The sequence below is a fragment of the Corapipo altera genome, unplaced genomic scaffold (assembly GCF_003945725.1).
Source record: "Corapipo altera isolate COAL_440 unplaced genomic scaffold, ASM394572v1 24, whole genome shotgun sequence".
Classification (NCBI taxonomy): domain Eukaryota; kingdom Metazoa; phylum Chordata; class Aves; order Passeriformes; family Pipridae; genus Corapipo; species Corapipo altera.
Window position 1 is genome coordinate 7,063,479 of NW_020884903.1, and position 18,318 is coordinate 7,081,796.

The 18,318-nt window shown below is 36.7% G+C and overlaps 1 long non-coding RNA gene across 1 annotated transcript in view; it reads right to left on the reverse strand.

The window, feature by feature from the left end:
- Positions 1 to 10,964: 10,964 nt before the first annotated feature.
- The window catches only part of LOC113950792, a 34,099-nt gene continuing 26,745 nt past the window's right edge, over positions 10,965 to 18,318 (reverse strand). Inside the window, exon 4 of the long non-coding RNA XR_003528881.1 lies at positions 10,965 to 11,211. This is a non-coding gene — a long non-coding RNA (uncharacterized LOC113950792). The remainder of the gene's footprint in view (positions 11,212 to 18,318) is intronic.

Sequence of the window (18,318 nt, forward strand, 5' to 3'; positions counted from 1 at the left end):
CTCTCGTACAAATCTGTTACAGTCTTTCCTATTTTCAAGTACCTCGTTTCTCTGTCAGTGCAGACCTGCAGGTCCTGAAAGGTCAAAGAATCCTGCTGTGAAAGGTTTTTTAAAAAGCTGAGTGAAAGCAGGGCTGGGATTGCTCAGCCTGGACAAGAGAAGGCTTGGGGGTCCTAATCAATGTGTATAAGCATCTGAAGGGGGATGCAAACAGAACAAAGCCAGGCCTTTCCGGTGGTGCCCACTGACAGGACAAAAGACAATGGGCATAAACTGAAACACAAAAGGTTCTCTCTGAACATCAGGAAGCACTTTTTCACTGTGAGGGTGACTGAGCACTGCCTACCAGTCCTCCACCTCATAAGCCACCTGGACATGGTCCTAAGCAACCAGCTCTGGATGGTCCTGTTTGAGCAGGGGTTTTGGACCAAATGACCTCCAGATGTCCCTCCTAACCTCAACCATTCTGTGATTCTATGTTCTGTTCCTTCTCAGTTTTGACTCCTGCAGTCTAAGTTCTTACATACACCTTTCTCCCTATGGCAGAATTACTTTCTTCAGCTGTACATGCAAATGTTTGAGATCATTGTTGGAAACAGACTTTGTCTCATTCCCGGGCTTCTCTGTGTGTGCATGTGTGTGTGTGCATACCTGCTGGTATTTACATGTGTGTGGATACATGTTGTCCTCCTGGCTGTTCATTACCTTTCTCACTAGGCCATACCTAGTCTGGCAAAGACCTCATCTTCAATTAATGCTTTGTGGGTAAAGTATGTTGGATTCATCAAATGATTCCCAGAGTTGTCCACTCATTGGAAAAGCTAACTTCCATAAGTCCACTGGCTGAGAAACAGGTCAAAGCCTGAGAGTATATGCCATAGCTCACATTAGAACTCTAAAGTATCTGACTCTGACCTGTGGTAGACGTATTTTTTCTTACCCATATTTCACTGAGGGATTATACAGCATTAGGTCTTAAAAAGACTCTTTCACTTTCTCCCCCCCCCCCCCCCCAGTCACCCCCCCACCCCAACTAATAAGTTCCTAACATCTGTAGTGGATAAACTGTGACAATTATTCATTGAATGAAGAGAATTTCTTTTCCATGCATTTCACTTTCTGTATACCACAGTTAGCTAAATACTGTCTGTATGCCTGATCAAATGAAAGCTGGCATCTTTTTGATCTTAATCTAGCTGCTGTCTAGACTGAGACAATGAAAACAATTTACTCCATCAGTCCTTTAGTAGAAAATCCATACCGGAGAAAATGGGGATAGCCAAGTAACTGTTAAATTAGTATAATCCTGTTTTCTTACTCAGACAGTTCATAGTTGGCTTTAAATAACTTTTGAAGTGAAATAAACATTTTATATAGTTTTGTATGGATTTGAATAAATTCCTCTAGATCCTATTTGTTAGCTTTGAAGTTTATTCTCTTTGCAAATAATGGAATATGATTGTTAAGCTTTTGCATTTGGCAAGCCAGGATTGTCTTCTGCAATAGAGTACCAGCCAGTATTCTTGAAATATTTTATCTTGAAATTGAAGGAATCACTTTATATTTACTTCTTTGTAATTAAATTTATGTACACCCACATACACAACACTGTGCTATATTTATTTATACAATTTTTTATGAAGCTTTACTGCATAAAATGTATATAAAAGATAGTTCTTGCTCTGCAGCCAAGTAAAAGTATTGTGGGAACAGCGTATAACATGCAAAACAAATAAACTGGATAATAATGGATGAGGTCTAGAGAAATGTCAAGGGGTTTTTGTGTTTTTCTTATGTCTGCTATGAATATTTAATTTGAAAAAGATACAGGATTAATGTATTACTGTTAATAGATTATTGCATTCCTGAATTCACTGGAGAACTTAGTGTAGAAAAGGGATGATTTGGTATATGCACTGAACAGAAGATATGGGGGAAAAAAAAAAAAAAAAGACCATGAAGGATAAGAAGCAAAAAGCACAGAGAATACTGCTGAAATCCTGGGAGGTACTGCAGGAAAAAGTGGGAATTATAGGGAGATCAGTAATCAATGAAACATTGGAAACTGAACATCAAGGGTTCAAAGATTCCTTCCAATCCATATAGTGTAGGAAAATTTAATGGTCCTGCTGTCCCAAAGAGTAGGGGTTTTTTTCAACCTGTTAGACAGGGAAATTCAACAAAGATAAGTTCCAGGCTTTGCCCCATGGCCTGCTGAAGGTGGTTTTACAGTGCAATTTTGCTGTTGCAAGATTTTCGATCTGTTTGAGCAGTCTGTCCACTCTTCTTGACCTGTATGAAGGGCAGGGAAAAGGATGGTTTACCTGTAGCTCCATCTAAATTATACAGTGCAGACTTAGTTTTACTGGAATGTGTGTACTTTTGCTTTAAGAGAAATACTCACTTTCAAATAAATTCCTGTCTAAGATTCATTACCTTGTAAACAGAATATCAAGGTTGATTTCAATACACATTTACATAAATAAAATACTTAGACTATTAAAATTCTTTTACATATCTTTATTATTATACAGTGGATAATGTATCCATGACACCATACTAAAGGAGACTTCCCAGCACTGCCCAGCCAGGCATGAAACGTTGTATGGAAGGATCAGATTAAAAATATAGAAAGGGGATGGAAGAGTAGAAAGAAAGAAGAAAGATGTGGGAAAAAGAGGAAAGAAAGCAAAACAAGAACTTGAATAAGAGAAGGAGGCACAGAGGAAGATGTAAGAATGTCCTGATACAGACAAAGTTTTGGGGGTAGGTTTGGTCGTCAATTAATAATGTGGCCCACACCGAGAGCTTATGATTGGGAGGAAAGAAAAGTTAAGAAAAGTCAAGAACCTGAGATGTGAAAAAGGCAACAGGTTCTATCTAATGAAGAAGTCAAACCAAGAAATTCACATGCCTTCTAATTTTGCCACCAGTAGTATCCCTCAATGATGCTACTATTTTGGGGTATATATTGCTATTTGTTTTATATAAATTTTACTGTATATTTTTATTTCATTGTATCTTATGTACTAAATATATTTGCTATTATATGAAATTTGTAAACATCAAAATGGCGTTTCTGAATATTTACACAAAGATTTTATACAAAAAGTTTTTCAGCTATTCATGTTTTCTTTTCAGTTGAGTGAAATCTGCGAAAGTGTGGGAAAATATATATTTTAATTTTAGTAGAAGTAGTCCAAGAATTAGCTTAGTCATTTCAAAATTAAAAGAGATTTTTGAAAGTATAGAAAAATATATTTCCTATTACTTCATAAAGCGCAGATGTTCTGTATTTCAAGAATATTCACCTCCTTGGTATTTACCTTTTAGCAAAAAGTTAAAATTACAGTACTCACAATTAAGAATTGGTGTCAAGACATGTTAAGCAGAACAAAAATCTGAATAAATATTACTCAAATAGCTTTTCATATGAACCACATGGACTGCCATAATGAAGGAGGAGGGAGGATATGTACTTTAATTCAAAAGAGATAAGTGCACATTTGTGAACAAACACCCTGTTTTTATATTTTTAGAAAACACATCTGTGCACTTGTATAACTACATGCCAACAACAGAAGTGTTTGTCTTCATGTGTAGTACCAGTACTAGCACAAACAAGGTCATCAGTAATTGCATCATTCACTATTGAATGTTTTAATGCACAATATGCTGCTATAAATAGTTGATCTCAGTGCTCTTTATTTCTCTTTTACTACAAGAATAAGCTGTACTGGTATGTACTATCTTCCTATAGTGACTGCCCATATGATAGTGGGTCTCTACCAGCTTATTTCTGTCAGTATCTAAGTCTGTGCCATAAAATTAACTAACCAGTAACACATTTTTCATGAATCATAATTAAATTCAAATTACTAATAAACTTGTACTGAAATAAATTCATGTTTAATTAGAAGAACACATGATCTGGTACACTTTGGGGACTTTTTATGTGCCTTGCATGAGAATGCTTGCAGGTTTTGCAAGGTGCAACATGAAGTAGAATCTGAATTAAAAACATAATTTTGATCGCACTAATACTGTTGACACTGGCAATAGGACTTGTCTGGTCCTGCATTAACAATTCGCCTTTCCATATAACTTTAGTTTTTAAAATTGAACTGATCCTTAGAGTTTGGGGCTTTTTTTGTTTAGTTGGTTCTTTTTGGCGGTTTTGTTGATTTTGTTTGTTTGTTTTGGGTGGAGGGTTGTGTGTGTGTGTGTGTTGAAAATTGAATTTTTTTTTCTTTAGCATTATATTTTTATTTTTGTATATTTATATGCATTCCTTTTATTACAGAGACACCTGGTGGCCTTTGGGTGTATTTGCAGAAACAACATTTTTCTTTTTTTTTTTTGCTGGAATTGCTGGATTTACTTTATCATTTATATATCACTTATTTAGAACCTCCTCTGTTATGGTATTATATAATTTGAAAATCATGTTGAGAACACTTACACATTATCCAACATGTACTAGATATTGATTCTCATGGCTGATCATGATTATTTTTCTAGAATCTTCCCTGTCAGAGCTGTATGCAAGAGAGATTTGAGCATATTATAGCCTAAGTGGAGTAATAACATGTTTCTTCGAGAATTTAATTTTTAGAATAATAAGTATTTGGTTTTCATGTTTTCAGTATTCAGTTTATATATTCTGTTTCTGATTTGTCTTATTCTAAGATACTGAAATAATGACCAAAATGTTCTGTCAGAACCAGTTTAATGTTCAGATCAACATGTTAGTATATGAAGGAAATGCTTTCTACAATAGAAACACTGGCAAGAACAGGACTATGCTACCATAGAAAAGTTTTAATAATACTTCATGCATACGTCATTTTTTTAAATAATAGACAATTACAGGCAATTACACAGTATAATAGGTAATTACACAGGATACTATCATTAGATCTCTTCTTACACCACTCCCAGACTGTCAGGCAGACAGTGTCGATCAGGGCCTTATGCAATGCCTCTGGTGATACAGCAGCTTCTTCCAGTTTCCATGACTGTTGCTGTCCCACCACAGCAACCCTTGACATGCACCCACAGCAAGGACCTGTTCAGACAGCTCCAGCAGATTCCTGACCTTCTTGTAATGCAGCTGGGCACAGACATAACCTGCTGCAAATAGGTGGGCAGGTGCTGTTGTCAGCACAGCCTTCCGAACCAGCAGCGAGGCTTTGGTTTTAGGTAACAAAAAAAATAAAAATCTCCATCCGCTTTTTCCATATGGGCATGTTCTGCTGTGTAAATTTTAAATGCTAGGTACCTATATTTTAGTAAGGGTGGGGGTGGGTGGGAGTCAAACTGAATTTTTGCTCCTAAAATACATTCCATTCACTTCAAGGAATACAAATAACATAAGGACATTCTTATCCAAATTTAGAATGTGGTTTTACAGCTTTTACTGTAAGGAAACAAAACTGACATTGCAATTATTTTCATTGGTGATTATCTTTCTGGGTTTTTTTTTCATTCAGTAGTTATCAGACTTGTGCCCATAAAGTCATTTAATTAATGCAGTCATTTTTTATTTAAAGTAGTATTTGCAGACACTTTGAAGTAATTTTTTGCAATGCTTACATTTACACTTCATTTGAGGAGTGGTTTTCACATCTGAATTTCTGTTGTGCTTAGTGCAGTGATTTTCTGTATGTTGCCATGTTGATTTGACATACTTTGAAACTCCAAGAGAATAATTAATGTAAAAGAAATGTATGAAACTGTAGAGACCTGTCCTCTGCAAGATTTGTATTTAGCCTTATTATACTTTAATTTTCACTCTTATGCTGGCTGCCAGAATACTTCCCCGTCACTATGACTGTAGGAACCAGAACACTTTAACAGTATTATAGGGAGATCCAGAGGAAATATAAAGAGTTATTCAACAGTATTTTCTTCCTAACTTAGCTGCATCTTTTTATAGCAAAAACATTCAGCATATAGGAGGCAAGAAGAAGAAAACAAAAGAAAATATGCTTTAAATTAGTGTTAGTTAACATAGCTGCTGGTGTAATTTAAGTCAAAGCACATTAGTAATATTGTGGTCAGATAAATTTAGAGGTATTCTTGGTGTGCAGCAGATGTTACCTGGCAAATAAAAACCTTGTAACTTGAGTCAGGAGATAGGCAAAAAGTTGAAATTACGCATGGATGAAGTAATCAGTGAAATCTTGAAGACCTGATTCAGAGTAATTTAAACAAGGATTACTTGTACATCTTGACAATTTTTAGACCTGGCCCAGAAAACTGAATGCCTGTATTTGCAAGTGTTGTTTTTCTTTAATAGAAAGATGGTCACAGACAAAGAAATAATGCTTTTGGAATTTACATCAATTTGTTTGGCAAGAAGTTCTTCTTTAACTTGATGGAACTGTGCTGAATCCAGGATTGGAGAGCAAGCTTCCATTACTGTCACTCACTTAATAAGGGAATGTCCCCCCACGGTAGGGAGTGAACGACTTACATGCCTCATACAGTCTGAATCCACACCAGATGTAAAATAGAATTAGAAAATGCTTTCGTAATAGATTTTATCAGTTAAAAAGAAAAAAAAGTTTCCTTGCCTCTTAGCAGTATTAAATAGTTATCTTTCCCCTTTCAGACTTTTCAATTATTGTCTGTATTTGACAAAACTAAATTGTTACTAAAGCAATGGTTCCCTGCTCATGAACAATGTTACATAGCTTTTCCTCATCATACTGATGACTGTCTGGTTGGGTGGTGTCATGTAGGTGATGACAACTGCATGTCAGAAAGTTGCAAATCTGAAAGTGGAGCAGGAACCTTCCTCTGAGTGCCAGAAGTAACCAGCTTCCAGCCTCCATCTTCATGGGAGGCTTGATTTTCTTACACCTGATAAGCACAGAATCTACCTGCACTCTTTTCATTACTGTTGAAGGTTCTTGAAGCTGCAGGGTCTTGGAGATGATCCTGTTGTTGTGGGATGTTATAAATGACCATCACCTCCACCATTTTCAGCCACTGAGGACCACCCCAGTGTACCAAGACAGAAAAGGATCTCTGTCCCACACTGGTCCTTAGCATTGTCTCTGTTGACCCTTTTTGTGATCAAGTTTGTGTCTCTGTGGGCTATTGTTTATGGTTTTCTCCTTTAGTCATTATTTAGTAAAGAATACTCAATGCATTGAAAAGGTTCTTGATCCGATGATGATTTTAGTGAATCAGGTACTCTCCTCTTCCACATGCCCTTACACCAAACTATTTCTCATCATCTCTGATGTTACACAGTCTGGTGACCTCCTCCCGCAACCACTTTGCTTGGTCACAAGAGCAGGCTGGCAAGGAGCCCAGCTCTCCTTGCTCCAACATCAGCCAGAGGCCCCAGACATCCCTGCAGCCACATCCCTGCTGAGCTACAGCTCCTCTGGGGCTCACACTGGTTCAAGGCCTCTGCTGTGCCAGAGCAGTTCCTCCAGCAGAGGCTGGGGACTATGCCCTGTGGGACGTCACCAGCGCTGCTGAGCATAGGAAGGCACTTCTCAGCAGAGCATCTGTCCCCCCTTTTCTGTGTACTCTTCTGTGCCAACTACTGCTGGTGCCTCCCTGGGCAGTGCCCTGTGTCCGACAGTGCCCATCACCCATCACACCAGAGCAGATCTGTAATGGCCATGAGGTCAAGAAGCAAATAGACCAGATTTGGTGTGCTGCACATTGCATAAAGATTCCAGTCATGGTCCAGGGACAAATGAGGTTGATGGAGAGGATTACTGTGACTAATGCCATCAACGGGACTTCTGGGATAAATCCTGTTCTAGTCAGCTGACACATGGTGGTGCAGTAACAAGCAAATATAGTTGAGATACAGCCTTTACAGAAGAGGGGTTCTCTCCACACGGATGGTCTGGACATGCTGGAGGCTGTCTTTTTTTATTTTTAAGACTTCCATATAACGTTTTCATTAATCAAGATATATCTGCTGTCTGATGATAAAATAAAGTTTACAGGTTTACCCAGTTCTTTAGATGAAGGGAAATATTTCAGCTTTTCAAGTTTCTTGCTTCTCTCCCCCCTTGTTCCCATATAAGTAACAATATGAAGATTCTATAAAGCAAAATTCTCAGAAAATCTTAAAGCATTTTCCTGTTTTAAAGGCTGGGTAACTGAGGCACATAAAAAGAATATGAGGTGTTTATGCACTGCAGCTTTAAGAGACAACCAGGGTCTTGAAAAAAAACATGTCAAAAGCCAAAACTAGCAAAATCACTAATTGTAAGAAGTAGCCATTTGACTAAATGCTTGGGAAATACACTGCATTGTTAGTAGGAACCAGAAGTGTCTTATAGGAAAGAGAAAATTCTTTAAATAATGCCAAAGGTTTCTTCTCCTGTGATAACCACACTGCCTTGAAAATAGTCACCGCATATGTTTAGACCTTACTTATATTTTATCTCAAAATTAACAACAAACATATTTGAAGTATAAAAACTACATATTGTTGTCTGAAATACTGCATTTTGCTTGATACACCTTAATTCTTATTGCACCTACTCTGTAACATGGACATTATGCTGGTACAGAGTCCAGCTAATAATAATAATAATAATGATGATGTTATTTTACATAATTTTCATTTGAAGAAATTACTTATGTCTGTGAAATCAATCAAACAGCTTTAGTTGATAGTAGCTAGTAGATTCTGATTATGCAATTCTTAAATATTGCATTCACTATAGGATAAATAATGAAGTATTAATAGTTTTCAGTTTTAATAAATTTTCTTAAAATATACTTTTAACCATTCTGAATTATTTTATGTGCTCAATTTAATTTTCATAATTATTCTTCAGTAAGCAAATCTACATAAATACCAGAGCTGTTGACATAAAATTTAATAAGCAAGCATTTGTATTAGAACTTGGATTTTAATTTTATTTGATCTTACCAGATAAAGTAGTCAGTAACTATTCACAACTAACTGTGTGTTCAGAATGTAGACTAGAAATTGCATAGATACAATTTTCCAGTTGTGTAAAGGGCAAATAGACTGAAATATTTTTAAGGAAACAACTGTAAATAAAATAAAAGAAAAAAAAGTCAAATTTATTTAAATATTTTCCTATATGTTATTATCCCGATACTGTGAAAAATCTGATTTTTCCCCTCACTAGGCTGTATTTCACATATGCAGAAAACATTGTCAATGAGACACTACTCAACATCTGCAGGAGAAATTGCTCTGTAACTTCCTTAGTCTTTTTTTGGCAACTCCATGGTTAAAATTTTCTACAGTTAAGATGGAAAATGACTTTGCAATTTCCGGCTAAGGTGCTATATCAGATTAGATATAAGTAAAGTAACTTCTTAGTACTGCCCACTGTAATTTTAATACCTATAGATCTCATTAACCACACAAACATAATCCCATTTAGTTCATTCAAGTTTCTGTGTCACTATGCATATGATGACCACCACTATTCTCGAATCTGAGCAGATTAATTTGTTACTGTAGGTCTGCATGTGTTCATATGCCACCGAATATCTGTGTGTTTTCTTTCTCCCTCTTCTAATGGAGGAGTTTTATAGACATACTGCAGCAGGGGATGTAATATGCTTGCATGGTGGAAAAAAAAAAGAGAAATAAATTAATTTTTGTTTTATAAGAACAGCGTTATATTGTTTCAGATGGACATTCAGGCACGTTTTTATTTCTTTGCAATGATTCTGACATTTTTGCTTCTTCAAGGGCTGTTTGACAAAGAGGGTGATTAATTCCCAGGGTTTTTCTTTTCTTTGGTGAAATAGTTTCTAAATTGTGGATAATAGCAAACATCTGCAGAGCTCTATTTGTAGAGCCAACAGGATGCAAGTAGATTGTGGGGTGCTAATGTAATAGCTGTGATAAAAACCAGACACTGTATTAATGAAAACCAACCTCTTGGGCTGGTAACTATTATGATTTTCTGTATTGTATCTCTCTGTATACTTTACACTTAAGAAGGGTTGTCCCCTTTTTAAAGAAAGTCATGCAGTATGCTATGCAGAGCTTAAACCACATCACATTCACCATGTTACCTGCAGGACATCTTTCTGTAGTTGCAGACGGGAAAGAGAGCCACCAGCCCAAGCGTCTGAGACTATGAAACACCAAGAGAGACCCTCGGGCCACTGCGAGGGCTGGTGGCCCCGTGGTCTGTCAGGGAGTGGGGGGGTCTCCATCAGGGTCTATCAGGGCAAGGCATGTCAGCCAGTGCCTGTCCCAGTGGCCCAGCTAGGGGCACTGGGGCAGACTCAGCCCCGGGCACTGGGCACCTCCCTGGGCCCATGGATGGGCTGAGCAGATCTTTGGGAGCTGGAGAGCAGCCCTGCTGCAGCAAGTGGCATCATTCTGTTTGAGTAGAAGGATACAGTAGAACCCACAGAGATCATTCATTGTATTTAAAACATCCAAGTGAACATAACAGTACTGTGGATTTTCTTTTAGAGCCAGATATTTTCTGTCACTGGGCAGTCAGTGCTGCACTGTGATGTCCTAGCTTTGTCATCTGTTGTCCTGAGGTTAGAGGCTTAGAATCACGGCTAATGTTTTTCCATGGTTCAAAAAGTAAGATTTGGTTTCCCTTGCTGTAATCTGAAAGTATGAACATATTATCTGTCCTTTTTGGGATTTGAGACAAGATTACACATGCAAAAATTCAGCATTTTCCAGATAAGAGTTTCAATATCAAATAGAGAGATTTTTAGGATTTCAACCTCATGTATTTGACAGAAGTATAATTACAGAAGAATTTTCTAAATGCTGTCTCAAAATACCAAAATTTCAAAAAGACTTACTTATCAAGAAAACACTTGTACAAGGTATAGCATTAGATAGTCCATATACATGAATAAAATATTACTGGTTTATATAACTCATGGCTAGGCTTCGTGAACAAAGGTTTAGGAAGGCTCTATCCATGTTTGTTACAGGCACACTGTTTATATAACTAGTAGTACACAAAAATGACACACAGCTGGACACCAGGCTGAGGCCCCCAACAAAAATTTTCTCAGCCTACTTTTTCACAGCCTGTGTAGAAAACATTCCTGTTGCCAGATGTTTTGTTGGGGTTAGATCTGTGATATCCTCTCTGGAATGATGGCCAACATCTTTGTAACAAGCAGCTTAGCTTATGTCTTAGCTTTCCAGCATCCCACTGATTTTCACAGAACTCAGTGTCCTCCTTTCAGGCTTTGAAGCTGCAAAAGAAAGTAATGTTTTGTTGGCTTGTGAACCGGTCTGTCAACATCTTGGAACTGTAAATTACAGCAAGCTTACTACAGTTTGCTTGGATTGGCAGAAACTAGTGGTACACATGTCAGCATCCTGTGACTATTAGCAGCAGCAGAAACTAGAAGAGCTAACATAACGTGGGACTAAATGAGATATCTGGTAAAAATATTTTTGAAGGTTGCTGTTATCCTGTTATCCTTTTCTGATTTTTCCATTCATGTGAGAAATTATTCTGCTTTTATTGACCTGAAAACATTATGTTCTGGCAGGCAATCATACAATCTTGATTGAATTTCAAGAAAAAAAAGACCCTCCCAGGATTTTTACTTATAGTATTTCAAATTTATTTGCTTGTTTTGGCACACTCTTTTTCTCCTCTATCTAAGAACTGGGTTTCTGCACATTTTTTTAAAGATTCTAATCTGACAGCGTCTAGCAGTCTGAATTCCATATCATGTGTCATTTACTTCCTGTGTGACATACATTATATGCATTTACTTCATCTGCAAAGGCACAAAAAATATTATCATAGGGTTGTTGTGGGATCTAATATTTATAAAGCATGCTTTAATCCTTTACATTGAGAAGTCTCATGAGAGAACATTTATGCTGTTCAGAACGTTAGCTCTGAAGAATATGAACATATAAACCAAACATCTAATAAAAAATCTCTCTATGTGAAGATTTACTTTGGCTTTTAGTTAAATTAGTCAGTATTATATACGATCTATAGTTATTCTGTACATTAGACCAATATCAATATCAAAAAAAGTATTAAAGAGTTTAAGTACTTAAAAAGGGAATGTGGGAGAAGTTGACACATTATATGAAAAAGCGTTTTTGTAATTCTGTCATTTCTTTATCCCAGATGTTACATTTTCCCTGGTATCATTGCTTATAAAGTACAGTTTAACTTTTTTTTTTATAACTTGTAATAAGGTCTGTCTTTATAAGTATAGTTTTATCTTTAAACCTCATAACACAACGTGGATGAATTTGAAATATCCATGAACATCAAGGAAAATGTGAGAGTTGGGTGTCCCAGGTAAAGTCTAGAGTAGGATTTAAAGGGTAGACTTTATTAACTTGCTATGCCAGTGACTTTCTGAGAAGTCACAGTCCCTGTGTTTTGCAGTCTTAGTTTCAAAAAAGGGAAACTGTGCTAACATTAATTTGCAGGAATTTAGATACTCTGAGAATCTTATGTTTCCAGCTACCTGAAGGAATTTTTTAACAGGATTTCATCAGAATGGTTTGTATCACTCCATGCTGATTTATATACTTTTATTAGCTGCTTACATTGAGAATATGGGTACCAGTAACTGAAAATTAATTTCCATACAGATTCTTCCATATTGTTGCTAAATGAATACATGGTTTCTAAAAACTTCAGTGTTCTAGGGCTAGCATGCCTTAGTCTGCTTTATTTAATAGGAGACTCACACCAAATCCAAATAGGTAGAAACGTGTTTCAGCAAAATGTTTATTCACTAAAAACACATATCAGCAACAAAACTCATGATGTAAAAGTTTTGTCTTCAGTTAATATTCCACAGGTGCAGAGAAAAGGGGGCTTAAATTCTAATGATAGTACTACTTTGAAAATTAATAAAATATATTTACTTTTTCATTCACCAACTTAGAATTTCGAGATGACTGCATAACAACATGAAGTGCTCTCATTTTATCCTTTCTAAATTTCCCCTCTATATTTTTACAGTTGATTGTTAGAAATTTCTGGATAATAATTACTTTTTAGTCTAATTTCTCATAGGACAGGAAAATGCTTCTCTAGCTGTACCATGGAAACAGTGTCTTTTCTTAGATACTGTAAAACCTTCTCTTTCATCACTTCAGTTGGGCAGCTTTCAGCACGAGATGCTAGTGAGATACAACTGAGGGGTATGAAGGTGGGTTTCTTTGTCAGAGAATACATGTGTCAACAGGCTAGAAGTAGTAAGCTCCCAGGTTATGTGTTTGCAACCCCTTTGAGAACAGCTCAGCCCTCTTGGGCCACACAAGCTGTCACCTGGGGAAGGGCCAGGCTCCTCCAAACAGGCCAACCTGCCATGCTGCTGCTGCTGTTGCTGGGCTGTCTTCCAGTTCCATGGAGCTGGCAGAAGAGAAAGGTCTTACAGTTCTAGTCAGTACTTTTGAGTCCTGGAGCTATTAGTTGTTGCTGCTCCAACAGTTGCACTTCCATCTGTTTTCACTTTCCATATCTTGCCTAATTTTAGTTTGTCTGCTTTCTCACACCTCAACAAGAATTTTCTCAGCAAACCAGAGCCAAGGTCAGACAGAGGGGCTGTACAAACCAGGAACAGCTGAACCCCACAGCAGAGGGTCACACAGCTACTAATGAGAAAAGTTACTGTGAGAAAAGTACTGGTATCAAAGCCAAGAAGGCAGTGAAACAAAAAATCAAAGTCCAAGTGTGGAAAAAAGGGCAAAAGAACATAGTATAATTTTTTTAAGACATTGGATGCATCATAAAAGTATGATCTATTCAAAGTCTAGTTTTGAATTTCATGTCCCTAAATTCATCTATGAAGTCGTGACCAAGTATAAAGGTACACTGATGAAAGATAACTGTCAAAGGTAACAAAGGCCAAGTACATATTCTTAAATTCCAGTATGGAATTGACTTTGATTTCTGTAATGCAGTTTTGTTTTATATTGATTTGATTTAAAATATCCACTATTGACTGAATTGGAAAAAAATACATCATTAGATGAGCCGTGGCCCTGGGGCATCACTAGCCCTGCCTGCCCCTGCTCACAGCCCAGGACCCCATTGTGTCCCCTGACCCAGCAATGCCCCAGCCAGGCTGGTCTCCAGTTCCTCACAGCCCTGCCCTGCCTGGCCATGGGTCCCCACATGAGTCAGGCCCACATCTCAGCCTCTGCCTGTCCCTAAACCCATCCCCAGGGACCTGCCCCATGCTGCCCTGTTGCCACCCAGCTGCCTGCTGCTGACAGACCATGGAGACCCCCCGTGACCATCACAGCCTCTGTGGTGCCCTGACACCTTGCACAAAACTGTATTTAGAGCATATTAGCTGTAAGAAGTCCTACGCACAAGACTTTTCATCAAGGGACGTGATGTCCAAAAGAAATGCTACAGTTTTGTAATGAATATATCAATATCAATTCATACGGCAGCTGAAATTTAACCATGAGGATCATAATACAGACTGGTTAGTATTATTGCATTGAGACTTAGAACATATTTGCTTTTTTTCACAGTTCTGCTATTGAGGTACTTGTGAGTACGATAAAGTCAAATAACTTTCCACCTAAATTCTCTGTGGGAAGATGAGAATTATGATGCTTTTGCTTTTGTTGAAATCTGCTTTATAGAGATTTGGCGGGGATTTTTTGCTGAAGTGTGTGGATAAAGAACTGAGATTTACTATTTCATGCACATGCATAATGTATCTCAACCAAAGCCTCCTGAAACAGTTTCTATAACTATTGTACTTTGCAATACACAGGTTGAATTGTTATTTAAATACTTTGTTATTTTCCCAGTCTCATGGCAGATTCGGGCTGGGTGGAATTCAGTGAATAACTTTGTTCATCTTCACACTTCAATGTCTGCTCAAAGTGTTCATTTCTGAAAATAAACTAGGCAAGATTTCTGCCTTATTCATTATATGCTATTTGATTTTTAAGCTGATTTTGACAGTACAAATACTTCAGTAATGTTGAATTTGGATACTCTAGTTTGACTCACAGTGCATGAAGTACATTGTGTTCCAAAGAACAGAAAAAAACCCATTGTTTCTTATTAATTTTTAAGTCTTGTAAATATCATTATGGTTAAATAATTTACCAAGTGACTTAACTGTTTATCAAAATGTCCTTGGTATCCTTCATTTGAAACAGGTTATTCTTAAGCCCAAGTGCCTGTACCATTGTCTCAGCTTCATTAGTCAGCTCCAATCAGGACTTTCCTAACTAAGCCATAAAAATTGTTAATATAAGTGATATAAAAGCTGATTTAATCTTTTCCCATGCAGGAGGCACACAGAGTCAAGTTGAAACATAGTATGTTTCTAACTACCTGGAAATATCCATGAACGTTTCTCCCAGAATCTAGCCATATAACTGAGCAACAAACATCTGAAAACACCAATATGTTTATGTTCAATCTGCAAAAGGTGGCAGAACAGATGTTTCTCACTTAATTGGAAATGATAGCACATGTGCTGATTTGTCCCAGAACGTTTTTGCTGCTGAGACAGTTTTATTGAGAAGTAAAAATTTTCCATTTACAACATTTTTTCTTTTTGTAGTTTGCCATAGTGACAGGAGTCACATTTTAATGTAACTATAGTCATGACTTCTTTGTCAGAATCTGAATCTGTGGTTTCATACCTTATTAGATTTATAAAAAATTATGTCTGTTGCACAATTATTGCTCGAGAAACAAGTACTTCCTTGCTTGGAATGTTTGGTTACTATCGGAACAAAAGAATAGAGGTAAATATATAGGAAAATAGTTATTTTAAATATTATATAAACAATAAGAAGAATACAAAAATATTATCAAAAGTTTCCATAACTCAATGCAGTTCAGTTTTGCAAGCTAGCAATTTATTTGTACCATTGTATATATGGAAGATTTTATTGAAGCAAAGATAGTCTTGATTTCAACACAATTTCGTATAGATAACATAAATATATTTTAAACGGCTTAATTACCTATCTCTATTAAAATTCTCCATTACTCCTATTCTAGAATATGAATATTATCAGTAGAAAAAAAAAAATTGAGCTAACTGTGGCTATGTGCTCACAGAAAAAAAAAAAAAAGGAGATACCAGAATAACTTTTAACTTTAGTTGTAGTCTACTTTAAGAAACACATCCAGATTCTAATCTTCTCCTGTTGATATTAGATTACCTATCTCTTTTTTAGTTGTATTCTGTTGACTTTTACAAACCTTGATTTGTTTCCTGTGTTAGTACAACTGACACACCATATATATGTTAAGAGAATTATAAAATACGTACATGCATACATTTTTAGTAAGAAAGTATTTGCACAGGTAGTTAATATTTTATGATAGACTTTTTGATATTGTTGAAAATAAAAGTAATCTTTTTAGGTAAGCTTTTCGAAGATATGTTATCTCTCCTAAAGATTTTGCTTCTTTTGTGTATTTAGATGACCTACATTTAACAAGGCTTTAATGAAAACTTGGATAGGGTATCTAGTCAGGATATCTATTCAAAATGCAGTGTCTTCAAACACAATATCAGGCAAAGTAGGAACAAGCTATCACCACTTTGGTTCTGTACATTATCCACTTTTCTTAAATGAGGAGGAGCACATTAAGATGATAGACTTTATCGGTTCCACTTTTCAGGTTGTAGCTGTTGGTACCGGTTGATGGTAATTCTTTCATAGGATAAAGCATCAGCATAATCATAACATTTTCTGCTTTTTAGCCTCAGTTAAAAGGTTCCTATCTATGTTCTTTCTGACTTCGGTTAAATCTAGTCTTCCTCTGGCACAGAAAATACATTCATTTCAGTGAAATGTAAATCCAATGAAATATTATATGCTAGTAAACCGTGCTAGTACAAACTAACAGTGTGCTTAGACCTTTATAAAAAAAAACATGGTTTGAACTTTAGGATAGGAAATTTTGTCATATATTTCCTTAGTTTCATCTAAACATATTGCACAAATCAGAGAGAACTAAGGGGAAGTATCAGGTGACCAAGAGAGGATCAGAAGGAAATAAATTTCTATCCTCATGGAGAAATCTAGGGCTCTAGTGCAAAGCATTCAGGTCAGGCACCTTTGGCATTTCTACCTTCCCTGCCAGAAAAGATCTACAATTTGTTGTCTCCTCACAGCTGCCCAGGGAGACCCTCGGCAGGAAATGCAGTAAAAGCTAATACCGATGTAGGTGTTCTCACTCAGCATGAAAATCAAAAATCCACAGAATTATAATCTGCTGAAAACAGTTTTTCCAGTTTCTCTATCTTGCTTCCAAATTAAATATTGTTAGCCCTTTCCACGTATTACTCAGAATTTCAAGCTTTAGAAGATAATAATGTTTTAGATCAGATAAACTTAGAATTTATAACGTTGGAAAAGACCTCTAAGATCATTGAGTCCAACCATTAACCTGCCACCATTATGTTCACCACTAAACCATATCCCCAAGTGCCACACAAAATCAGAGACTATCCTGAGTTGGAAGGAACCTGCAAGGATTATTGACACACCCACATGCCTTTTGAACATGTCCAGGGATGGTGATTCCACCACTCCCCTGGCAGCCTGTTTCAAGGTCTGACCATCCTCTCAGTAAAGAAATTTTTCCTAATACCCAATCTAAACTGCCCCCAGTGCAACCTGAGGACACTTCCTCTGCTCCTTTCACTTGTTTTCTGGGAGAAGAGACCAACCCCCATCTGGCTACACCCTCGTTTCAGGTAGTTGTAGAAGCTGATAAGGTCTCCCCTGAGCTTCCTTTTGTCCAGGCTAAAGAACCTCAGTTCCTTCAGCCACCCCTCATTCGGCTTACTCTCTAGACGCTTCACCAGCTTTGTTGCCCTTTGTTCTAATTATGCGTGATGTTGAAACTGGGAAAAATTAATAACTAAAGAAGATAATAACTTATAACAATTTCGTTTAGATTCCTAAAGCAGAATCCATTATTTATTGAGCAGATGTCAGATCTTGGTGTGCATAAAGAACAGTTTAAATCTAAAAGCATGTGGTTGATTTTAAACAACCCAGTGTCATGTGTCTCCCCTTAGCATTTGCTAAAAGCAATAAGGAAGAAAAAACTTATGCCAAAGATGAGGTGATTTTGTAATTTCCTGAGTGTTTTCTCGAGTAAGAAAGCCTATTAATATCAAGTTTTTCAATCTTTTCTTTACTTCTGCTGTTATGCTTGAATATTCTCCTTTTATTTATACACACAACTTTAAGGAGCAGTAATCAGCAGGTAGTAGGTTTCATCTCCTATTTCAGTGAATATCAGCTTGCCATCTAATTTATATCTTCATATAAATTAAAATACTTTGTAACCAGACTATAAAATTAAT